The sequence below is a fragment of the Stomoxys calcitrans genome, chromosome 2 (genome assembly GCF_963082655.1).
Source record: "Stomoxys calcitrans chromosome 2, idStoCalc2.1, whole genome shotgun sequence".
In the NCBI taxonomy this organism is placed as follows: Eukaryota; Metazoa; Arthropoda; class Insecta; order Diptera; family Muscidae; genus Stomoxys; species Stomoxys calcitrans.
This window is the reverse complement of record NC_081553.1, coordinates 186,280,543-186,307,591: the sequence shown is the minus strand read 5'-3', so window position 1 is coordinate 186,307,591 and position 27,049 is coordinate 186,280,543. Positions and strand designations below refer to the sequence as shown.

The 27,049-nt window shown below is 39.6% G+C and overlaps 2 protein-coding genes across 6 annotated transcripts in view; one reads left to right on the top strand and one right to left on the bottom strand.

Moving 5' to 3' along the window:
* Positions 1-6,353, bottom strand: part of LOC106093798 (glutamate [NMDA] receptor subunit 1) — a 65,465-nt gene extending 59,112 nt beyond the window's left edge. Inside the window, exon 1 of one of the 2 annotated variants that reach the window (XM_059361371.1) lies at positions 6,157-6,353. The gene's annotated coding sequence lies outside the window, so the exon portion shown is untranslated. Of the gene's footprint in view, positions 1-5,559; positions 5,801-6,156 lie in introns of those variants that run through there. The other variant, XM_059361372.1, reaches the window with a different exon arrangement.
* LOC106090477 (inositol 1,4,5-trisphosphate receptor) overlaps positions 1-27,049 on the top strand; it is a 152,389-nt gene that overhangs the window by 23,448 nt on the left and 101,892 nt on the right. The gene's annotated exons all lie outside the window — the stretch shown is intronic.

Below are 27,049 nucleotides of genomic sequence, written 5' to 3'. Positions count from 1 at the left end.
TTTCAGTTAATTTGGATAAAAATTGCGGCTTCCAGGGCTCAAGATATCGAATCGGGAGATCGGTTTATATGGGAGCTATATCGGGATATAAACCGATATGAATCGCACTTAGCACGGTTGTTGCAACTCATAATAGAACACCGCGTATTGAATTTCAGCTAAGTCGGACAACAAATGATGCTTCCAGGGGCTCAAGAAATCAAGTCGAAGGACCACTTTATGTGGTAACTATATCCAAATCTGGCCCATTTGCAATTCCCACAGACCTACATCAAGGATTGCCAATGCTAATCCCAAGGCCACTGTAGTGCAGAGTTTAGCATGTTCGCCTGCGAAGCTGAACGCCTGGGTTCGAATCCTGGCGAAAACATCAGAAAACATTTTAAGTGGTGGTTATCCCCTTATAATGCTGGCGACATTTGTGAGGTACTATGCCGTGTTTAAACTTCCCCCCAAAGAGGTGTAGCACAGCGACACGCCTTTCGGACTCTGCTATAAAAAAAGGCCATTATCATTGAGCTTAAGAATTTGAATTGGACAGCACTCAGTGATATGTGAGAAGTTTTCCCCAGTTTCTTAGTGGAATATTCATGGGCAAATTTGAATTGCAATCCCATGGCAGCCGGTTGTACGTACCGGATTGACCCGATGAAATCCTTCATCGGCAGGGGCTGCCATCTCAGTGTACAATACACTGCTACAACAACAACATAAATTAATAAGAAGTATCTATGCAAATTTTAGCGGCTAGCTTTTGTGATTTCCACAGACGGACGGACATAGCTAGAACAACCTAGAATGTCAAAACGATCGAAAATGTATATACTTTATGGCATTATACATCAATATTTTGAGGTGTTACAAATGGAATGACTCTATGCACATACCCCCTTTCTAGGGTGGTGGACATAAAAAGACAAAAACATCCAGCAATGAGTTCAGACATCGTTTAGAATTCTTTCAAAACTGTCTGAAACAAAAATGCTCTCAGAATGACGAACGGAATTCGCAAATAACTCGGTAAGATCTTGTCGGTGGACTTCATAAATTGTTCAGATATGTCTGGCAAAAGGCATTTGGTTCGCTGGAAAGGGACTTAATTAGGTTGAGTTTAAGTGGCAGTCTGTCATCATACCAATGATGGGCACACGGACACTGTTAAAAAGAGCAAAATGTGTTTGTGTGAATATCATCAAACATCAACTTAATGCAATTCCTTTGAAATAGAGTCAGCCGAACCAAGCCACACGAAGTTGTGTACACTGTCCTTATGTTTCGGGCATTTTTCCTTTGCCCTCGAGTATAGCAATTTATGGGAGGATGTGTATGCTGCCCATCTATGCATCAGACTCACTTAGACGTTTTCGTCCATTGTGATTCCATAGGAATAAGAGAAGTTCCTAGCTTTGAACCATGTAGATCGCTTCATCTCATCGCAGAAGCCAGACAAGTTCTCAAAGAAATGAAAACCGAAAATGCAACTTCTTCTGACTGTCAGTGCGGAACATATAGAGCAGATATTCTATAGTCTTTTCTTCCTCGATGTCCTCACAGCTTATGTGGAAGTGACAGTGACCTATCATGTCATTACATGATCTGTAATGACGGTCACAACGACTGAGACGTCTTTTCTTGTCAGCTAGAGCAAAGAAGAAGAGTAGATTTCTTCAAGTCTAGATTAGGCGACATTATTTTGGAAAGTTCATAATGTTTTGAATTCTGAAATACGTTACCAGGGATTTAATGGCTGTCTGAGAATATATTTATTCCAATCTTCGTTATGACATTGCATCTTAGCCATTCCACCACTTACTTAACTGCAAGGATCTCCGCTTCATACACACTACAGTGGTCGGATAATCTTCTCTATATGATCATTCCTAGTTCTTCAGAGTACATCCCAAAGTCCACCTGGCCGTCTAGTTTGGATTCATCCATATAGAAGTCTATGTAACTTCTATTACCAGGGATATCGTAGTTCCAATCGGTTCAATCAGAAATAGTGGTACAGCACTTGCTATCAAAAAGCGGTTCAGGCAATGTGCAATCCCACAGCTGGGATCATAGGGCATTGTACCATACAGAACGCTCGCTTAGCCCCACCACAGCTGTAGCAGCAATTTGTCTAGCCATAAAGTCCAGAGATATTAGGTGTAGCATTAAATTCGGTGCATCATATGGTGCCGTCCTTGGTTTGGCTGTTATGCATTGAACAGTAGATGGACTTTTTAAGTGCCGTCCACCAGACCACAACACCATATACGATTATAGGTCTGACAACTGCAGTATATATCCAATGCATGACACGCTGTTTAAACCCCCAAACCTTTGCCAATGGCTCTCTTGCAGGTGTATAGGGCAAGAGTTTCCTTTATTGCCCTGTCCAAAATAATGGATTCGAAATTCAATTTCCTGTCCAGCAAATTATCCAGGTATTTTACGCTTTCTGTATTTCTGGACTTCAAATCCTTCTGCCATCATAAGGATATTAAGTGCCGCTGAAGCGGCCTTACAATGATGGAGATCTATCTGCACAAATCGAACGACTATCAGGATTTAGAATTTCCACTACTGTTGCCTTAGCCTCGTCGACTCGACTCGTCCCGTCTCGACGCCTTTCCCTCCTGTTTGGATTGTTTCAGGGAGATTTTTAGTCTTCTGCAATGTGCTCAATAGTTCCTCAGACAAGTGCTCAGCAACAATTGCTGAATCATCGCCTGATTCCCCAACCCCACCGCTCATATAGACCTTCAGTTTCAATTTGCAGGGTCCATAGGATACAACTGCTTTAAACTTGTTGAGGTCAGTGAGACAGCCGGAGTTTAGTACGAATACTGCATGTCTCCGTTCACCATAAGCCTCATCCAATCTACCAATCTTCCAGTCGGTGGTTGGACGATTGGACCTGCGGGAATCCTTGGTATTTAGGGGTGCGCCATTGTTCGAGAAGGAATATCTTCCTTCTTAAATCCAGTGCCTTGTAATATCCAGTGTTTTGTTATATCTCGCTAATCTTTTTAAAGTCGCAACGATACATTTCAATTGAGCGTTGATCCCCAGAAGCAGTTATGGGGTTGCCCAAAAAGTAATTGCGGATTTTTTAAAAGAAAGTAAATGCTTTAATCAAACTTTAATCAAATATACTTTTTTAACACTTTTTTTTCTAAAGCAAGCTAAAAGCAACAGCTGATAACTGACAGAAGAAAGAATGCAATTACAGAGTCACAAGCTGTGAAAAAATTTGTCAACGCCGACTATATGAAAAATCCGCAACTACTTTTTGGGCAACCCAATAGTTTGTATCGTCCCCGATACCAATCTGCATGGCGATGCACAAACTGGAGGGGGCCCAGACAAACTGGAGGAGGCTCAGACAATTCCGCAATGAGTTTACAGATAACATTCCATTGACTATCCCACTTCAATTGTTCCTAGGTATGCAGCCCTGTTCTTCTTACCATTAGTTAGCTGTACTTAGCGACATTAGCAAATGTTGTTGGACTCATATTGCTATTGTTCGCTTTAGTTCTTTTTGGCATGGGATGTCCTCCAGGTGACCTTTTTCACTCCCAAGAAACCTCAAATTCTATATTACAGCCAAATTAATTGAAAACTATGTTTTAGACCAGGAGGTACCTTCGGTGGTGTTGCCGTCCTGATTTTAGTTTTAGTTTTTTGTAGCCAAGTCCAAATTGCGAACCGCACAGCGACCCCTCTCTTTTAAATAAGCATTAGTGAGGAAATAACCATTGTTGAAAGTTTTAGATGTTTTCACCGCCAGGATTTGAATGCATTCCCACCTCTGCGCCAAGGTGGACTCAGAAATCTAATGATAATCCTATCCAAGATCTCCGCACTGGTAATCCGAGTTTGCTAGGAACTTAAATACTAGCTAGCTTTGAAAACGATATAACAATTGAGACGGTTGGCTTCTTTGAGATTTTCTTTCAACGTTTCAGAAAATTGGATGCAAGTATTGGCTATTCTATTCATTAGGCTATTCTAAGGGTACGGTGATGCAGTGCGAATAATTATTTTCAAATGTATGTTCATTGGGGCGTATACGTTTTGGTATACGCCAGCATATTTTACACACATCCACCATAGGGGATTTTAAACTTCGTCATTTTGTTTATATGGAGGCCATCGTAGCGCAGAGGTTAGCATGTCCGCCTATGACGCTGAACGCCTGGGTTCGAATCCTGGCGAGACCATCAGAAAAAATTTTCATTGGTGATTTTCCCCTCCTAACATTTGTGAGGTACTATGCCATGTAAAACTTCTCCCCAAAGAGGTGTCGCACTTCGGCATGCCGTTCGGACTCGGCTATAAAAAGGAGGCCCCTTATCATTGAGCTTAAACTTGAATCGGACTGCACTCATTGGTATATGAGAATTTTGCCCCTGTTCCTTAGTGGAATGTTCATGGGCAAAATTTGTAATTTGCATTTTGTTTGTATATCAAAATATTGATCTAAGGCCCCATATGGTGTTCTGGGCAGTCATGACATTCGAATGTCGAATTATCTGTATCCGTTATTGCGTCTGTCTGTTCGTCTGTCGGTCGAAAGAACAGTAAATTAAAAGATTAATGCTAGGTTCTCGACATTTTTTTATAAATATTTCTAATAAGTGAAGGACAATTGGGACTATAAATAGGCTAATTTTGCACCATGTTTTAATATTTGTAGCTCAAATGTAAACTGCTATTCCGATTTGATTTCTTGAGCATCTGAAAAGAGCAATTGTAAACCGATTTAGTTGAAATTTTTCATGGTGTTCTATTATGACTTCCAATATATATCAAAAGTATGGCCGATATTGGTCATATATATCCCCTTTATAAACAGGACTCCCGATTCAACATCTACTTTGCCTGAAATTTTGCTCCAGGTATGTATTTCTTTATGACTTCCATCATCTGTGCTAACTATGGCTAGTATTAGTCAAAAATCTGTTATAAGTTGCAAAAGAACCAATTTTTCGAGCACCTTCATGGCTCAATGCAATCTGAATTGATACTTAAAATATCCATGTTCATTTCGATTATCACTTCCAAGTTTGAAGAACTTGACAAATGCCATCCTTGGTAGGGATATATAAGATTCTATTCGAAGTGTCTTTACTTAGTATATGGTTTTTCAATATAGCATCCCATTGTCGTTTCCCGAACAGACACACGAAAACAATTATGTTTTAATTGAATATTCCATTTACTTTCCCTCTTCCAACTCTTTGTGAAACGTCCTTGTTATACAGACATTAAGGCTGGCAAAGGCAGCCAACAGTAACGTCAGCTGTTTTAAAGGCCTTTACATGACAACTTAAACGAGATTTTAAGCAAAAAAAAACAAGACTCTTTTGTGCCATACAAAAAGAGAAGGAATGTGTGTGTATGTATGGGTGTGTGTATCTAGTCTGAAGTATGCCATACATTGGCATACATACATGCACACATTCATTTGTATACACAAATGCATGTTCTATGGCATGTTGTAAGATTTTTGCTTTATTTATGCTATTGCCAAGTGGGAGGAACGAGTTTGTTGTTGTTTCCTACTAGGATTTGTTGTTTTTGTCCTCCTTTTCATTTGCTAGTAGAGTAAAGTTGATGCTGTTCGTTCGTTCGATGGTGACGACAACAAAGACGATGGTTTTGATGTCGATGTTTGTGGGGAACTGCTATTGAAGATGTTTACCCGATGGCGGTGGCGTCGACAATTCTTAGCAGCAAACTGGTTTAATGTGTTTAATGGAATTTCGGGAGTTTGGCACAAGAAAAAAAGAAAACTGCTCTCAAAACTTTTTGGGTGTGTTATAGGGCAACAAAATTGAAAAGATGTATTCGGGAAAATTTTTTTCACACAAAAAGCCAAGAAAATTGGGAATTTTTTCATTTGTTTATAACTTTCTGTATTAAAACTACATACAAGGAAATGCTGGCAGATAAAACTTTCACTTTTCACATTTCAAAGAGAAAATTAGCACATCATTTTTTTGCATATGATAAAGATTTTTATTTATTTTTCTCAACTATATCATACAGAATTTTTACTATTTTACAATGATTATTAAATTCTCTGCACTTTTTATTATGTCTAAAATTATTTAATTATATAAAAATTAATTTTTCCTTCCACCCTCACTTCATAGGCACCTTTTATCTTCTTTAATCTTTTTTCTTGTTTAAACTAAAGGGCAGACACTGTATTGCAATTCGCCGTTTGTTTCTTTTTTACGTGTGTACCCGTTAAATACCGTTAGAATACTGAAAAAGTCCTTTTCCATCTTCACAACATGTATCCTTTGTTAGGCAGACTTTGAACTAAACTTTGAGCTTTTGCAATTAAACATCTTTTGCCTGCTAGTTTTAGGAAGTCTTTGTAAAGCTTAAAGCTCTTTTAGAGATGAACATGCATTTCTGAAACATTAACATGCTTTTTGCTAAGCTATCAGTTTAGATGTTATTGGCCTGAGTTGCCGTTGTAAAAAAAATCACACCAAAACAAAGTAATCTTCTCTCTATGTATAAATGAGTCGTGCAATTGACTGACTGAAGCTAGAATTATGAAATTTTGCATGAATGTTGGTCTTGGATCGGAGGGGCTAGATAAGGCTGGGTTTGGTGATATTCATACGTTGAGGTACTAAATAGTTCCATGACTCAGTGGCGGAAATTGTATCTTAATGATAAAATATCCCAAATAGTTTTAATACAAGCAGGGGGTGTCCCGCTTGCACGGGTACGAATACAATCGCGATGGGTTTGTGTAATAGGGTCAACAGCAGATGAACCAAAGGAAATGGCTAACGTTGGCGCTCTCAGATCTTCAGAAGTTGCACTATAAAGAAAGCCCGCCCAGTGGGTCGCTGGCGGCCACAGCTCTAGGCACCGATGCGATGGCCCAATTCGCCATACATCCAAAAAAATCACGATTACAGAAACATCAACAAGAAATAATGGAACTGCCAATGATGACTTATGGACTCAGAACACGGCTTATGATTGGAACATGAAACGTCAGAACTCTCTCAGAGTCAACGAGACTTTACCAACTTTAGACGCCCTCCGTTTAAGGCCGAAATCCGGAACTATGGATCTTCAAGGTGGCTACCACTTCATTTTTTCAGGCAATGAAATCCACCGAATAGATGGGTGGGTGTTTTACTGTCGCCGAAAGCAAAGAGAGCTCTTCTATCATACAATGTTATATCTGATCGCATCATGATGGCAAGATTAAACTCCAACGAACCCAATGACGACGAAACAAAGGATCAATTCTATTCCCAACTCGACTCAGTGACACGCTCACTACCAAAAGGAGATTTTAAACTTGTTATGGGAGATTTTAATGCCAAGGTGGGCAATAACAACAAAAATCTACAATCAATCATGGAAATGCAAGGAATTGGCGATACCAGGAATGACAATGGCGACACATTGGTTGATTTCTGCGCAAGAAACTGGCTCTATTGGAGGCTAAAAATTCCCCCATAAAAAAAATGTACACAAATATACTTGGGAATCAAAACTTCTCTCCAAAGAGGTGTCGCACTGCGGCACACCGTTCGGACTCAGCTATAAAAAGGAGGAAACTTATCATTGAGCTTAAACTTGAATCGGACTACACTCATTGATATGCGAGAAGTTTGCCCCTGTTCCTTAGTGAAATGTTCATGGGCAAAATTTGCAAATACTTGGAAATTAACAGATGGAAACACCCGTAATCAGATCGACCACGTACTTATCAACAAGCTCTTTCTGCTACTAATGCTGAGGCACCCTATAACTAATGCTGAGGCACCCTATAACTAATACTGAGGCACCCCATGGCATACGCTGGGTTATTGACGACTTCCTCGGAGATATCGAAAAGTCAAACTGGGAGATCGCTTTATATTGCAGCTATATCAGGTTATAAACCGATTTAGACCATACTTGGAACAAATGTTGGAAGTCATACCAAAACTACATATGCAAAATGTCAACTATATTGAATAAGAATTGCGCCCTCTAGAAGCTCCAGAAGTCTAATCGGGAGATCGGTTTTTATGCCCGCTATATCAGGATATTGACTGATTGACACCATACTTTACACAGTTGTAGGAAGTAAAAATAAAACACTTCAAGCTAAATTTTTGCCAAATCGGATAAGAATTGCGCCCTCTAGAAGCTCAAGAAGTCAAGAAGTCAAGACCCAAGATCGGTTTATATGGCAGCTATATCGAAACATGGCCCGATTCGGCCCATCGGCAATCTCAGCCTTTAGCTTTACTCTTTCTAAAGTTAGCGTGCTTTCTACAGACAGACGGACGGACTTGGCTAGATCGACTTAAGATGTCATAACGACCAAGAATGTATATACTTTACGGGGTCTTAGACGCATATTACGAGGCGTTACAAACGGAATGACGAAATTAGTACCCCCTCTCCCCCATCCTATGGTGGAGGGTATAATAAAGTTTGGAGATGCAGTGACATCTCACATAACACAAAAGTCAGGATCTGTAATAGCAGTGTGAATTCTATTTTATTACATGGTTGTACAACGTAGAGCTTGACACAAGCGACTACCTGTAAAGTCCAAATTTTCATAAATCGTTCCCCACAACAAATACTTAAAATTTTATGGCAAAACCGTATTTCAAATGAAGAATTGGAAATACAAACAAACATTTCCCCTATCGATGTAGAACTCCGCAAGAGAAAATGGATTTGGTTGGGTCATATCATATGCCGACCGCGCGATGATATAGCGAAAAATGTTCTAGACTGGAACCCGTAAGGACGGCGAGGGAGGGAAAGCCCGAAAGTTGCTGCACGAAAAGAGAGTTGGAATCAACCGCCCTTATCTTTTTGCAAATTTCAAAATTCTTCCTTTTTCCATCTGCCCTGTACACAGTTCATCCATTTAGTACCGTTTTGGTACTTTTTTTTAGAACTTTAATATACAAATTCCAAAAACTCTTATTATTTTTTCTAGAAGCTCTTTAATTTGAGCCCAAGAACAAAATTCCAGCCCTTTCTGTTTGCATTGGGCAAATATGTACGATTTCGTACTTTTTTTGTACTTTTTGTACCAAACGTACGAATATCACCAAATCCAGCCATATCCCGTGCCTATGACCCAATACCGACTTTCATGCAAAAATTTATGATTCTAGCTTTAGCCGTTTGGGCTGGGCGATGATTAGTCAGTTCGTCATGCAACTCTTTTATATAAATGGTGATTTTTTAAGAGCTATAGGAAAGTTTTCCAAAAAAAAAGAAAACACATCAAATTCAAAAAAATTCATGAAATCTTTGTTCAAATCGATAGTAAGGTCCATATATTTTAAAGTTTGAAGATTATTTTAAGCATATGTTGACAGTGACTGCGCCTCAAATGGTCCAACCGCTTAGTCCAATTTTGACATACTCTTTCGAACATTTCGCCTGGTATATCACGAATATATGCTTCAATGTTGTCTTCTAATGCGTCAATTGAAGCGGACTTGTCTGTCTAGACATGAGCTTTAACATAGCTCCACAAAAAGTAGTCCAAAGGCGTTAAATCGCATGATCTAGGTAGCCAATTGACCGGTCCCGAATGTGAAATAAAATGTTCACCAAACTTGCCCCACAATAAGTCCATTATTACGCGTGCTGTGTGGCATGTGACACCGTCTTGTTGAAACCACATGTCATGCAAGTCAAGCTTTTGCTTTTTGGGCAAAAAAAAGTTGGATATCATCTCACGGTAGCGCTCACCATTCACAGTTGCGTTACGATGCACATCATCTTTGAAGAAGTACTGTCCAATGATGCCACCAGCCCATAAACCACACCAAACTGTGACTTTTTACACCCTCCACCATAAGATGGGGGGTATACTAATTTTGTCATTCTGTTTGTAACTACTCGAAATATTCGTCTGAGACCCCATTAAGTATATATATTCTTGATCGTCGTGACATTTTATGTTGATCTAGCCATGTCCGTCCGTCTGTCCGTCCGTCCGTCCGTCCGTCCGTCTGTCTGTCGAAAGCACGCTAACTTCGAAGGAGTAAAGCTAGCCGCTTGAAATTTTGCACAAATACTTCTTATTAGTGTAGGTCGGTTGGTATTGTAAAGGGGCCATATCGGTCCATGTGTTGATATAGCTGTCATATAAACCGATCTTGGGTCTTGACTTCTTGAGCCTCTGGAGGGCGCAATTCTTATCCGATTTGAATGAATTTTGGCACTACGTGTTTTGTTATGATATCCAACAACTGTGCCAAGTATGGTTCAAATCGGTCCATAACCTGATATAGCTGCCATATAAACCGATCTTGGGTCTTGACTTCTTGAGCCTCTAGAGTGCGCAATTCTTATCCGATTAGAATGGAATTTCGCACGACGTATTTTGTTCTGATATACAACAAATGTGCCAAGTATTGTTCACATCGGTCCATGTTTTGATATAGCTGCCATATAAACCGATCTTGGGTCTTGACTTCTTGAGCCTCTAGAATGCGAAATTCTTATCCGATTGGAATGAAATTTTGCACGACGTGTTTTGTAATGATATCCAAAAACTGTGCCAAGTATGGTTCAAATCGGTTCATAACCTGATATAGCTGTCAAATAAACCGATCTGGGATCTTGACTTCTTGAGCCTGTAGAGGTCGCAATTATTATCCGATTTGCCTGAAATTTTGTGCGACGGATTCTCTTATGACCATCAACATACGTGTTTATTATGGTCTGAATCGGTCTATATGCCGATACAGCTCCCAATCGATCTCTCTATTTTACTTCTTGAGCCCCCAAAGGGCGCAATTCTTATTCGAATTGGCTGACATTTTACACAGGCCTCCAACATATAATTTAATTGTGGTCCAAACCGGACCATATCTTGATATCGCTCTAATAGCAGAGGAAATCTTTTCTTATATCCTTTTTTCCCAAAGAAGAGATGCCCGGAAAAGAACTCGACAAATGCGATCCATGGTGGAGGGTATATAAGATTCGGCCCGGCCGAACTTAGCACGCTTTTACTTGTTCTAGATGCAATGGTAGCTCTTGCAATGCTAATGGCTGATCTTCACTCCAAAATCAACAATTCTGCTTATTTACATACCCATTGAGCCATAAATGAACTCCGTCGTAAAATGGAAGAAGCGCGCGATGAACTTTCTTAACAGAGCACGCATTTTGATAATTAAATTCACTAATTTGCAAGCGTTTGTAAGACGATTTAAAGTTTGAAGATTATTTTAAGCATATGTTGACAGTGACTGCGCCTCAAATGGTCCAACCGCTTAGTCCAATTTTGACATACTCTTTCGAACATTTCGCCTGGTATATCACGAATATATGCTTCAATGTTGTCTTCTAATGCGTCAATTGAAGCGGACTTGTCTGTCTAGACATGAGCTTTAACATAGCTCCACAAAAAGTAGTCCAAAGGCGTTAAATCGCATGATCTAGGTAGCCAATTGACCGGTCCCGAATGTGAAATAAAATGTTCACCAAACTTGCCCCACAATAAGTCCATTATTACGCGTGCTGTGTGGCATGTGACACCGTCTTGTTGAAACCACATGTCATGCAAGTCAAGCTTTTGCTTTTTGGGCAAAAAAAAGTTGGATATCATCTCACGGTAGCGCTCACCATTCACAGTTGCGTTACGATGCACATCATCTTTGAAGAAGTACTGTCCAATGATGCCACCAGCCCATAAACCACACCAAACTGTGACTTTTTACACCCTCCACCATAAGATGGGGGGTATACTAATTTTGTCATTCTGTTTGTAACTACTCGAAATATTCGTCTGAGACCCCATTAAGTATATATATTCTTGATCGTCGTGACATTTTATGTTGATCTAGCCATGTCCGTCCGTCTGTCCGTCCGTCCGTCCGTCCGTCCGTCTGTCTGTCGAAAGCACGCTAACTTCGAAGGAGTAAAGCTAGCCGCTTGAAATTTTGCACAAATACTTCTTATTAGTGTAGGTCGGTTGGTATTGTAAAGGGGCCATATCGGTCCATGTGTTGATATAGCTGTCATATAAACCGATCTTGGGTCTTGACTTCTTGAGCCTCTGGAGGGCGCAATTCTTATCCGATTTGAATGAATTTTGGCACTACGTGTTTTGTTATGATATCCAACAACTGTGCCAAGTATGGTTCAAATCGGTCCATAACCTGATATAGCTGCCATATAAACCGATCTTGGGTCTTGACTTCTTGAGCCTCTAGAGTGCGCAATTCTTATCCGATTAGAATGGAATTTCGCACGACGTATTTTGTTCTGATATACAACAAATGTGCCAAGTATTGTTCACATCGGTCCATGTTTTGATATAGCTGCCATATAAACCGATCTTGGGTCTTGACTTCTTGAGCCTCTAGAATGCGAAATTCTTATCCGATTGGAATGAAATTTTGCACGACGTGTTTTGTAATGATATCCAAAAACTGTGCCAAGTATGGTTCAAATCGGTTCATAACCTGATATAGCTGTCAAATAAACCGATCTGGGATCTTGACTTCTTGAGCCTGTAGAGGTCGCAATTATTATCCGATTTGCCTGAAATTTTGTGCGACGGATTCTCTTATGACCATCAACATACGTGTTTATTATGGTCTGAATCGGTCTATATGCCGATACAGCTCCCAATCGATCTCTCTATTTTACTTCTTGAGCCCCCAAAGGGCGCAATTCTTATTCGAATTGGCTGACATTTTACACAGGCCTCCAACATATAATTTAATTGTGGTCCAAACCGGACCATATCTTGATATCGCTCTAATAGCAGAGGAAATCTTTTCTTATATCCTTTTTTCCCAAAGAAGAGATGCCCGGAAAAGAACTCGACAAATGCGATCCATGGTGGAGGGTATATAAGATTCGGCCCGGCCGAACTTAGCACGCTTTTACTTGTTCTAGATGCAATGGTAGCTCTTGCAATGCTAATGGCTGATCTTCACTCCAAAATCAACAATTCTGCTTATTTACATACCCATTGAGCCATAAATGAACTCCGTCGTAAAATGGAAGAAGCGCGCGATGAACTTTCTTAACAGAGCACGCATTTTGATAATTAAATTCACTAATTTGCAAGCGTTTGTAAGACGATTCATGCTTAAATTATAGACCAAACTGAAGATGTTTGACAGTGAAACAAAATAGGAAACGTGAGTGAGCCAAAAAAATCACCCTTTACTTCTTTAATTTCTATCGTGTTTGGTGGAAATTTGATACATATAGTACACTTATGATCTTTAATTTCACGAATAGATAGATCTATTAATAGAAAAAAACTATGGTGGTGAGTTACCACTATCTGGGCCAGCCGAACTAAGCGCTATTTTTCTTGTTTCGTATTCATTCATATACAGCGGTAAAAAAAAGTATTCATCATTCAATGTTTTTTTTTTTAATAAGTCTACAAAAGACAATTGGAATAAAAACATATTAAACTAATGATGCAGTAGTGCTTGTGTGATATATATGTACACAATTTCATTGTTTTTAAAGAAAAAAATAGTATTTATTGGAACAAAAAGGGCCATTTTACAGCTGAACACAAAAAATTAAACAAAAAAAGTATTCATCATTGCAAAAAAACAAAAAAATAAATAACATAATTTAAAAAAATTAATACTTTGTTATTCGACCACCGCGTCTTATAACTTCTTTTAAACGGTTTGACATCGATTGGACTAATTTAGCGGTTATATTTTGGTCTATATTAGTCCATTCCTCCATTATCACCTGTTGCATTTGACTCTTGCTCGAAAAATTGCGCGTTCTCAATTTGCGTTCGAGATGTTCCCAAAGATGTTCAATTGGGTTCAAGTCGGGACTTTGAGGAGGAGTTTTAATGACTTTGGGGCAGTTATACAGCATCCACATCTTGGTATTTAAAGCAGAATGTTTGGGGTCATTATCTTGATAATATTGAAAGTTATTACCAAGCCCAAGTTTTACAGCACTATCTTTAAAATTCCTCTTTAAAATGTCAATGTAATACTTATGATCCATTACTCCATTAATAATTTCAAGATTTCCCACTCCTGAAGCCGCCATACACCCCCAAACCATTAAACCACCTCCACCATGTTTTACAGTAGCAACTGTGTTTCGTTCTTCACGCTCTGTATTTGGTTTTCTGTACACTATGACCTTTCCATCGCACCCAAAAAGATTAAACTTGCTCTCGTCTGCAAAAATGACTGTTTTCCAAAATGATTCGGGCTGTTTTACATACATTTTTGCGAAGTTTAGCCTTTTCACTCGGTTTATTTTATTTATAAAGGGCTTCTTACGTGCAGTTCTTCCTCTGTAACTATGCCTTTTGAGTGTATTTCGAATTGTTTGTGTAGTAACTTCCTTCCCTAAATATTCCATAGTGTTTTTACGAAGAATGGTCGCATTTGTCTTCGGAGTTTTCTGAACTTGCCGCACTAGCCAACGCACATCTCCAACTGAAAGTGCTTTTGGTCGACCAGATCTTGGTTTATTGTCAACAGTTTTCGTTTCTGTCCACTTTCTGATGATGGATTGTATAGTAGATCGTGGTCTATTTAATATTTCACTGATAGTTTTTTGAGTTAAACCATTCCTGTGGTGTTTTATTATCAAAACTTTTACCTCATCAGAAACCTCGTTTTGCTTACGACCCATTTTGACAAAAACTATATTTTCAATGAAATTAAATATTTGCTGTCAAGGGCAAAGCCTCCTTTACTAAATAAAACAGAAAAGGGGGATTCCCAAATAATATTTGAATTTGACTTTGATGATAGCACATCAATGATGAATACTTTTTTTGTTCTGTTTTTGGCTATAAAATTGCATTTTTTGCGCTAATTAAATTTATTTTTTGAATTTATTTTAAAACATATTACGAAAAATAAACTATTGCATAAAACTGCATTATTTGTTTACTTTAAATTTTCTTCAATTACCCAAAATAAGTGAATTTATTATCAATTTTGCTAATGATGAATACTTTTTTTGACCGCTGTATGTTTATGTTTGTAGAATTGGAAAATGTCATTTTATTATGGTATTAAACAAAGGTAAAGCCAATAATAACTTTTTGACATTTAAAATTAGTTTAATGAAGGAAAAACAAGTAAAAGCGTGCTAAGTTCGGCCGGGCCGAATCTTATATACCCTCCACCATGGATCGCATTTGTCAAGTTCTTTTCCCGGCATCTCTTCTTAGGCAAAAAAGGATATAAGAAAAGATTTACTCTGCTATTAAAACGATATCAAGATATGGTCCGGTTCGGACCACAATTAAATTATATGTTGGAGGCCTGTGTAAAATTTCAGCCAATTCGTTTAAGAATTGCGCCCATTGGGGCTCACGAAGTAAAATAGAGAGAACGATTTATATGGGATCTGTATCGGGCCATAGACCGATTCAGACCATAATAAACACGTTTGTTGATGGTCATGAGAGGATCCATCGTACAAAATTTCAGGCATATCGGATAATAATTGCGACCTCTAGGGGTCAAGAAGTCAAGATCCCAGATCGGTTTATATGGCAGCTATATCAGGTTATGAACCGATTTGAACCTTATTTGACCCAGTTGTTGAAAGTAAAAATAAAATACGTCATGCAAAATTTCACCCAAATCGGATAGGAATTGCGCCCTCTAGAAGCTCAAGAAATCAAATCCCCAGATCTGTTTATATGACAGCTATATCAGTTTATGAACCGATTTGAACCATACTTGGCACAGTTGTTGGATATCATAACGAAATACTTCGTGCAAAAATTCATTCAAATCGGATAAGAATTGTGCCCTCTAGAGGGTCAAGAAGTCAAGACCCAAGATCGGTTTATATGGTAGCTATATCAGGTTATGGACCGATTTGAACCATACTTGGCACAGTTGTTGGGTATCATAACAAAACACGTCGTGCGAAATTCCATTCCAATCGGATAAGAATTGCGCACTCTAGAGGCTCAAGAAGTCAAGACCCAAGATCGGTTTATATGACAGCTATATAAGGTTATGGACCGATTTGAACCATACTTGGCACTGTTGTTGGATATAATAAGAAAACACGTCGTGCAAAATTTCATTCCAATCGGATAAGAATTGCGCACTCTAGAGGCTCAAGAAGTCAAGACCCAAGATCGGTTTATATGGCAGCTATATCAGGTTATGGACCGATTTGAACCATACTTGGCACAGTTGTTGGATATCAAAACAAAACACGTTGTGCAAAATTTCATTCTGATCGGATAAGAATTGCGCACGCTAGAGGCTCAAGAAGTCAAGACCCAAGATCGGTTTATATGGCAGCTATATCAGGTTATGAACCGATTTAAGCCATACTTAGCACAGTTGTTGGATATCATAGCAAAACACGTCATGCAAAATTTCATTCCAATCGGATAAGAATTGCGCACTCTAGAGGCTCAAGATGTCAAGACCCAAGATCGGTTTATATGGCAGCTATATCAAAACATGGACCGATATGGCCCATTTACAATACCAACCGACCTACACTAATAAGAAGTATTTGTGCAAAATTTCAAGCGGCTAGCTTTACTCCTTCGGAAGTTAGCGTGCTTTCGACAGACAGACGGACGGACGGACGGACGGACAGACGGACGGACATGGCTAGATCGACATAAAATGTCACGACGATCAAGAATATATATACTTTATGGGGTCTCAGACGAATATTTCGAGTAGTTACAAACAGAATGACGAAATTAGTATACCCCCCATTTTATGGTGGAGGGTATAATAAGCTATTTTGTGTTTCTGAATAAAGAATACATTTTGCCTACTTTCAGTTTATTTGAGCTCTTTTAAATGTTTGTGAATAAAGCGGAAAGTATTGGGTTGCCCAAAAAGTAATTGCGGATTTTTCATATAGTCGGCGTTGACAAATTTTTTCACAGCTTGTGACTCTGTAATTGCATTCTTTCTTTGTCAGTTATCAGCTGTTACTTTTAGCTTGCTTTAGAAAAAAGTGTAAAAAAGTATATTTGATTAAAGTTCATTCTAAGTCTTATTAAAAATGCATTTACTTTCTTTTAAAAAATCCGCAATTAATTTTTGGGCAACCCAATATTTAAAATATATTTTGATTAAATTCTTTAACTTCAAAAACATCCTATTTGGAAAAATTATTCATGTAAAATTACTGTTTGGGGCAACATTGTATACAACACCCTCAATCTCTCAAATATTAGCTCTCAAGTTCACTCATATTGACTCTCAAGCTTACTCATCATCGTACTCACTCACGCTCTCAAAAGTTTACAAAAGTTGTTGTTTACCTTACGCACACTCTCATTCTCTGTTTACATTTGAATTTAAATGCCATCGCGGTTGACTCTTAGCATTCACCCCAATCGGTTTGTTTACTTTTTGAGTAATCGTTGTGTGACCGACCATTTAAGTGTGGCGGACTGTGTGTGTGTGTGTGTAAGTGTGTGGGTATTCTCATTTTCGGTTAACAGAAAACAGCTGTTGCTTGTGTTTGGTTTGTTTGTTTTGCATCCGTCCGTGGGAAAGAATCAGCTGTTGAACATAACTGGCGTATGTGAGGTAGCCAAGTAGTTGTGTTGTGCTTGTTGTTGTGCACAAGTTTGTATCTCTCATATCCGCAGCTAAACACACACTCACAGAAGTCGTTTTTATGTAGTCTATACATGTGTTTATTTTGATTTGGTTTTGTTATTCGTTTTGTTTTGATTGCATTGCTGCCGCCTCGTATCGTTTGGTTGGTTTTTTTTTGTGAGCGCCACAAATGAGGTGGTAATGCTTATACACATACATGAATACACATTCATCCATACCTAGGCATGAACACATGTATTTTATGTTCTTTTCGCCTATGTTTGGACAAACAAATGTACACATTTGTACGTATGCATGTCGATTTGATATCTTATCATAATAATCATCATCAATATTCCAAGCTTTTTGCTTTTTTGTGTACTTAGTTATGATGGTTTTTTTTCGATAGTTTTCTTCTAGGTGGGGGAGGTAGTAAACAGCTGGAGAGTCAATTTTATTATTCTCTATTCATTTAATTCAGCCAATTATCTTAAGTGGTTTAACAATATTTCATTATTGCAAATTTACAAAAATGGAGATTAATGGTTCATACGGAAAAGTTGGAAACAGATGCGGATATGAGAATAAAGTTCGTGTACCCCAGTGGGTATGAGTAATGCGTTTAGTATACGCAACCCGAAGAGGACTAAATATACAGGATGAAACAAATCGTTGCGGACTTAAGAAATATTTTGAACATTTGATGACTCAACATCTAGGGAGATCGTGAGAAGACGAAGCTATTACTGAAAGGAAGTAAGAAGGAGGTTAGTATAGCTTTCGGTATCATAACGGAACACATAGGACTATGAGCTCACCTATATAAAATCGGTGCGGCAAGTGATAGCATGTGTAGGGCATGCGAGGAACATGATGAGACGTTGGAGCATTTCCTGTGTCATTGCCCGGCTTTCGCGGCAAACAGATACCGGCACTTACGTGTGAACACAATACCAGACAAGAACCACTGTGGCATGGAAACAATTAAGGATTTCGTAAGTAGCACGGAATTCATAACTTAGACTTTCTTTTTCGAGGTTACTTTTTTAGCATTTAGAGCGCACAATAAGACAATTACTGGCTTAGGTGCATGATCGTAGTGGCATGGGGCGGCTTAATATCCGCATCCTTTTTTATACCCACCACCGAAGGATGGGGGTATATTAATTTTGTCATTCCGTTTGCAACACATCGAAATATCCATTTCCGACCCTATAAAGTATATATATTCTTGATCAGCGTAAAAATCTAAGACGATCTAGACATGTCCGTCCGTATGTCCGTCTGTCTATTGAAATCACGCTACAGTCTTTAAAAATTGAGATATTGAGCTGAAACTTTGCACAGATTCTTTTTTTGTCCATAAGCAGGTTAAGTTCGAAGATGGGCTATATCGGACTATATCTTGATATTAGCCCATTTTAGGCCCATAAAAGCCACATTTATTATCCGATTTTGCTGAAATTTGGGACAGTGAGTTGTGTTAGGCCCTACAATGTCCTTCGTCAATTTGGCTCAGATCGGTTCACATTTGGATATAGCTGCCATATAGACCGATCCTCCTATTTGGGGTCTTAGGCCCATAAAAGCCACATTTATTATCCGATTTTGCTGAAATTTGGGACAGTGAGTTGTTTTAGGCCCTCCGACGTCCTCTTTTAATTTGGCTCAGATCCAGATTTCGATATAGCTGCCATATAGACCGATCTTCCGATTTGGGGTCTTAGGCCCATAAGAGGCGCATTTATTGTCCGATGTCGCCGAAATTTGGGACAGTGAGTTAAGTTAAGCCCCTTGACATACTTCTGCATTATCGCACTGATCGGTCCAGATTTGGATTAAGCTGCCATATAGACCGATCTCTCGGTTTTAGTTTTTGGGGCCATAAAAAGCGCATTTATTGTCCGATGTTGCCGAAATTTGGGACAAAGAGTTAAGTTAAGCTCCTCCACATATTTCTGCTATGGGACATAAGTTATGAGTTTTGCACCGGATTTTGACGAAAGGTGGTTTACATATATAGCCGAGGTGGTGGGTATCCAAAGTTCGGCCTGGCCGAACTTAACGCCTTTTTACTTGTTTAACCTAATGTAACCTAAAATAGGTTTACTTGGTGTGTTGTCAATACATTTCCCCAGATAGTCTTGCCAGCGACGCAGCACTTTATATTTCATGTTTGTATCCACAAGAGCCTCTAACGCAGACTGACAATCACAAAATATGCACGTACTCCAACGGTCAAAGTTCTTTGACAGCACGAAAAACGTCCGCGTGTAGATCTGGATCCGGTTTCACCATCCCTCTGCAAAATTATGAGCATCTTCAGACAGACTTTATCCGTCGCTTTTGCCACTCCACCAGGTTAGATTGAAGGGCACATGACTAGCAACCTCGGTTACTGACCGCTTCACTATGAAACCTCAGGTCCATTGTGTTCACCCTAGAAGATGGACAAACATTTTATAAACAAACTCACAGAACTATACAGGGCATCAAATAAGAACAGAGAAAACGAAAAATCGATTAAGACAAGAAGAAAAAAACTATGGTCAGTCAGCCAATTCCGGCCTCTACAGAATTGGGAAAAGAGAACTAAGAGCATGTAGCAAATCCAGGCTCGAAAAGAGGTGTTCACCCATAATTCTGTGCCTTCTCCTCACAATTGCTGGGCAGTGACACAACAGTTGCTCGACCGTCCCCAACTCCTCCCAGTTCTGCATTCTGCTGAAGTCTGCCTCTCTCTGCAGACAGCGCGACATCAAAGACCTGACATTGCAATGACCAGTCAGGACTTCTATTAACGGTCCTAAGTCATGCTTTTTTAGACCCAGGATAAGCGATGTCCCGCGGAATGCTCAACCACAGGGTCTTTAAAATTCTACAACCTACAGCACTTGTCCACGCCTTATTCGTAGAAGACGTCTACCCTACCAAGAAGCTCGCATAGTAAAGGTCTCACTGATCCCATACGCAGATCTGCGGAAATAAGCAATTCATAGCTAGCCAGCTCGTCTGCAGCTTCGTTCCCCGCCACACCTGCAAAGCCTGACAGCCTTTCACATAGTTAGAGGAAGCTCTTTGCATCTTCTAACCTGTTTTGAACTCACGCGGCACGACGCCATAGCCTTCAGCGCCGCATGACTGTCCCGCATCAACATAGTCTCCAGTGCTTTCAGGATAACAAAGAGCTCCGCCTGAATGGCGCTTCATACGTCCTGAAGTCTATAAGTTTCCCTGATTGCAACGGATTCAATGCGACTCCTGCTGAGTGCCTCCATTCAATTTTGACCCATCCGTGTATACAGAAGCTACCGGAAAGGGCGGAGTGCCCCCAACCCAAAGATTTCTTTTCGGGAAAAAGACTTTCAACCCATCAACAAGAATGGATTCCCTTGGTATATAATCTGACCTGGTAAATAATCAGACTTGAAGAGGTCTACTGCTTTGCTGTCATTGGCTAGAATAGATGTCTCAGTCATTGTGTCCGTCATGATCGGAAAACATGCTGACAGACAGAAGGTTGCCAGCAATGACATTTGCAGAAGCTGTAGGGACATCGAAGAAGAAGAGACTATAGAACACCTTCTGCGTGTGTGTCCCGTACTAGCAGTTAGAAGGAGTTCCACTTTAGGTTCTCATTTCTTTGAGAACCTGTCTGATTTAGCGGATGTGACCTGATGTTCCAATATCGAGATTTTTGCTTATCGCAATCTTTCCAATATTGATAAAGTCGGTGATGGTCTCTTTGTCATCACCCTGTTCGATATGCAGTCTCCTGTCATTGCACTCCCTGAATCTTTGGTGATGGTCTCGTCGTCGGCCTCCTGTTCGTTATGCAGTATTGACTCTCCAGTCACTGCACTGGCTGATGTCTCAATATTAGGATCTCTTCCTTTCTTAGCTCCCCAATTTTGAAAAAACGCGCTTAAAACGTCATGCCTTTAGTCTTAGCCAAACTTGTCATGGAGACTTGGTCAATACCCACCACAAAGAGAGTTCCGGATAAGAATTGCGCTCTCTAGAGGCTCAAGAGTCAAGATCTGAAATCGGTTTATATTATATAAGGTTGGAAAAACACCTCATGCAAAGTTTCAGCCAAATCGGATAAGAATCGCGCCCTCTAGAGGCTCTAGAAGTGAAAATCCGAGATAGGTTTATATGGCAGTTATATCAGGTTATGAAACTATTTTGATCATTTTTGGCACAATTATTGGAGGTCAAAACAGAACCCTGCATGAGGAGCTTCAACCGAATTCAAGAAGAATTGCGCCCTCTAGAGGCTAAAGAAGTCAAGATCTGAAATCGGTTTATATGACAGTTATATCAGGTTATGAACCTATTTGGACCATTCTTGACACAGTTATTAGAAAAACACTTCATGCAAAGTTTCAGCCAAATCGGATAAGGATAGCGCCCTCTAGAGGTCCCGTCCGTCTGTCGAACGCTAACTTTCCAAGGAATAAAGCTGGACGCTTGAAAATTTGCAAAAATACTTCCTATTAGTGTAGGTCGGTTGGGATGGTAAATGGGCCATATTGGTCCATGTTTTGATGTAGCTGCTATATTAACCGAACTTAGGTCTTGACTTCTTAAGTCTCTAGAAGGCGTAGTTCTTATCCGATTTGGTTGAATTTTTTTTCCGTGGTATTGCGTTAATACTTCCACCTGTGCTTAGTATGGTTCAAATCGGTTCATAACCTGATAAAGTTGTCTGGGGTCTTGACTTCTTGAGCCTCTTGAAGGGGTCTTGACTTCTGTGGCTGAAATTCTTCACGTGATATTTTGGTATGTCTCCCAACGACTGTGCCAAGTATGGTCTAAATCGGTAAATAACCTGACATAGCCGCCATATAAACCCATCTCCCGATTAGACTTCTTGGGCTTCTAGAGGGCGCAATTTCTTTTCAATATGGTTGAAATTTTGCATATTTCGTTTTGGTATGACTTCCAACAACTTTTTCAAGGATGGTTTAAATCGGTTGAGAACCTGATATAGCTGTCATATAAACCGATCTTGGTCTTGACTTCTTGAGCTTTTAGAGGGCGCAACTCTTATTCGATTTAGTCGAAATTTTGCATGAAGTGTTTTGTTTTGAGTTCTAACAACTGTGTCAAGTATGTTGTAAATCAGTCCATATTCTGATATAGGAGCCATATAAACCGATTTCCCAATTAGATTTCTTGGTCTTCTAGAGGGCGCAATTCTTATCCAATATGGTTGAAATTTTGGATATGCCTATTTGGTATGACTTCCAACAACTGTACCAAGTATGGTGTTAATCGGTTGATAACCTCATATAGCTGCCATATACTCTAGTATCACTCGATTTGCCTGAAATTTTGGAGGTGGCGTTTTTCTATGACTCCTAACAGCCATGGCAATTACAGTTCATAATAACTTGATATAGGTCATATGTATTTGAAAAAGTCATTGAAAGAACTTGACAAATGTGATCCATGGTGGAGGGTATAGAAGATTCGGCTCGGCCGACTTTAGCACGCCATGACTTGTTTTTTACGATTTTTTTTTTTTTTGATATTCTTACACTGTGCGGTGGAGGGTATAAAAATGTTTACATTAATCGTTACACACCAATGTTGCTAAGTATTTTCTCTCTAGCTAAACATCAATGATGGCAAATGTCCTCAAATAGTCCCCACCAAGTTGTTAGTCTTACCCTTTCTCCATTCCCCAAGGAAGCTGCTTTAAAAATTTATGAATGAAAGTTCTCGACATTTGAGAGATGAGAGTGAAAGTTAAAGCTTTTGCAAATACTTAAACACAAACAAAAGACCAAGAGAGCATTCGCATGACAAAAGAAGGGTTGATAGTAAGTGTGATACGTTACAATAAGTCACAGCTGTAATGGTGGGATTAACTTTCACAAATTTCCCTTAAAATTTCCTATTGACACAGTCTATGCCTTGTCTGTTTCTTTGGGACTTCAACAAGGCACAATGAGTAGCTGTTAAAAAGCTTTTGTAAGCTTTGTTAGAACCGTTGCTTTTTGATTTTTCCATTTAAAACCACTTTTTTCAGTTTCACTTTTAGCCGAGTGAAAACTTTTCGAAAGTTCCTGCCAATCAATGTTAAGATGGCAAAACTTTCCGTACAAGTCCAGCAGAGTACAGCATTTACAGTTAATTCGAGCTACGCGCAGGTTGTTGTGTTCGCATACGACTATACGGAACGTCGCGGAATGGTGAACTAAAAAAAAAATTAAAAATTCGGGGCATGTGAAAAAAGCCCACAATTATCTGAAGGTGCAGAAAAATTGTATAATTTTTTTTTTAATTATTTATTGATAAAATAAACAAAATCGCTAATACCGAAAAATTTCTTAGGAAAAAAAAATCACAGAAATTAAAACATGTGCAAGTACTAAGGTGTAGTGTTAATTGAGGATGGTGGAATACAAAAACAAAAAAAAAAAGAAAATTATGAAGAATATTTGAAAAATAAGTGTTTTTCTTCTGCCATATCGGTTACCAACAAATGTGAGGTGAGCTGGAGAATTATTTACAGAAGAGTTGAGGATTTGAATGAGTAGGAGGAGGAGTATAAAGCAGATGAAAATGATGGAGATGATGATGAGGATGTTGGTATTTGCCGTTCTACTAGCTGAATATTGCTGCTGCTGCTGCTACTGTGACTGTTTACTGGCCTTTCGTTTGTGCCTTTAGTGTTGTGTGGTGGTGGTGGCATAATAATTTCTTTTTTTATAATTCATTCCCGAGAAACACCTGGATTTTCTGGTATACCAAGAAAATGAAAAGTCCGAAAAACTGAAAGTGATTAATAATGCAGACCATTACAGGCCCACTTAGTGATAATTATATGCAAAATATTTAATCTCTTGTAAACATGGTCATCAAAATAACAAAAGGAGGACAATAATAATGCTTAATAGACAGGGAGTGACTCAAAAATATGATGGAAAAGTTAAAGGAAGTTTTTATAATTCTTGGAGAGAAATATTTTTTGGAATATTATAAATAATTTGCCCCAGTTTCTCAATGGATTTTTCATAGGCAATTTGGCATTTGCATTAATAATTTTCTATATGAAATAGGGAAGAGAATTTTGCAGTTCGGTTTAAAGGGATGGGAGTTATTTTTGAGAAGTGAGGAACACATTTGTAAGTACTTCTTAAGGAAGCCCTATGACGCCTAAGTCTCCCTATGACACTACCCGTTTTAGGTTGGAGTCCTGCCTATAACATCCTGGACTCCAACCTGGAGTCCTGCCTAAATCATCCCCTGATCAGACCCTGCACAGTGGGATAAAATTAAAAAAAACTAGTACAAAATCTGCCGTTTGAGAACGGGTAGAGATATCTTTTTGAAATTTCATGTGGTTAAAGCTGGGATGATAGTGAATCTCAGTTGGCACGGGCGTCTCTTGGCTGGCTCTTAAAATTGGTCACCTCGGTATTTTGAAAATTTGTTCGGGCTGCCAAATCTTTATTTGTAGTCTTCGATTCTCAAAATTGTTTTTTTTTGCTGGATAGTGCTCAAAAATCCCCACTTGAGGTCAACAATATATATTCCGGTCTTGGTAATTTTCGACTTTAAAATTTTGGACGAGATAGGCTTTGTGTCTTTTGATTTACGAGGGCGATTGTTTCGATTTTCATTTTAATGCATGATTTGGATTGGTGACAAAATTATTTAAGTTCGTAGGGATTTTTGATTTGTAGGTTGATTTGGGTCCGCCTATGATACGATCAAGTTTTCGAAATGCCGTGGCGCCCGGTACGATCTAGCGACATGATCTCGTTAATATCCCAGCTTTAACCATTTAAAATTTCAAAGAGCTATCTTTATCCGTTCTCATACTTCATATATCCCACAGAGCCCTGGAAGGATTTTTCTACGTACGACTTTACTTTGGCGACCTTCGTGGGCATAGAAGGGGCTTTTAATAACATAAAGTTGGAGTACATACATGATGCTCTGGTGGACATGAGGGTCCTTTCTCTTGTGGTGAATTAGGTAGAAACAATGCTTAAAGGCCGGGCTATCAAAGCAACATTAGGGGAGGTTTCGATTAGGAAGATTGCAACAAAAGGAACACCAAAAGAAGGAGGAAGAAGGAGTTTTGTCCCCTTATTTTTAGCTTTTTGTTATTAATGGAATTCTGGGGTCTTTCGAGAAAGAGAGAGGGCAAAGGACCTCGTTCAGGGACCTCATGTAAGGAGGGTCGAGGAATAACCCTAGAAAAACTGAGCTGGTACTTTTCACCAGGAGGAGTAAGCTGAATATTTTCAGGCACCTGTCCCGGATGAATAGAGCTGCCCCTTCTTTCCGGAGAACAAGTATTTGAACATGACTTTTGACCAGAAACTGAGCTGGGAAAGAAAGTGGTGAAAAGGTTCAAAAGACTTCTATCGCAACTTTTTAAGAAGGAAAAGGGCCAGGGACGGTACACTAAATGTTTATGTCGGTCGTTCAAATGATTCTCATCTGTGGATACCTGGTGTAGCAAGGGGCCTTGAACAATCATGCCTTCCGCAGAATGATCGAGGAGGTACAGCGTACCTCGGTTATGCTAATTTTTGAAGCAAAGAGCAGTACACCGAGAGAGGTGCTGTATGCCATTCTCGGTCTTAGGCCTCTGCACCTTTATGTTGTGTGGCAGCGAAGATCTCCTTAAGACTGAAAAGTGTACCTGGCGCTCCTCAAACTTTGTACATTTTTCTGTTATGCTGGGGGATGTAGATGGCTTTAGGTCAGGCACAGTACATTGAATGTTTACGACAGTAGATCGGGTGATTTTCACCTGTGGATGTCTGGTGTGGCATCGGTCTTTGGATAACTATGCGCTCGGTATGATGATCGAGAAGGTACAGAGTACCGCGGCAGTGCTGATTTCTGAAGCAAGGAGGAGTACCTCCTGAAAACCGAAGAATGCCATTCTCGACTTTGGGGCCACTGCACCTGTATTTTGGATCGCCTTTAGACTTAGGAAGTACCTGGAGTACCTGTCGCTCCTCAAACTTTGTCCTTTCTGCTGGGGGATAGAGATGGGCTTAGGCCAGAGTCGATTGGTTAAGGTGGTCGTTCAGGTGATCGAGAAGGTACAGGGTAGAGAGGTGGTGCTGATTTTTGAAGCAAAGAGCAGTACCCCGAGAAATGGGCTGTATGTCATTATCAGTCTTAGGGCTCAGCACCTGTATTTTTGATGTGTGGCTACGAAGATCCCCCTAAGCACCCGGCGCGCCTCAAACTTTGGGTATTTTTCTCTTCTGCTGGGGGACGGTGATGGGCTTAGGCCAGACACGAGACACTGAATGTGTGCAGCTGCAGGTTGATCGAGGAAGTACAGGATACAGCTGCGGTGCTGATTTCTATACTGTACCATTTGGTATAACAGCCATGTAAAAAACTCTCCCCAAAGAGGTGTCGCATTGCGGCACGCCGTTCGGACTCGGCTATAAAAAGAACATAAACTTGAATCGGTCTGCACTCATTGA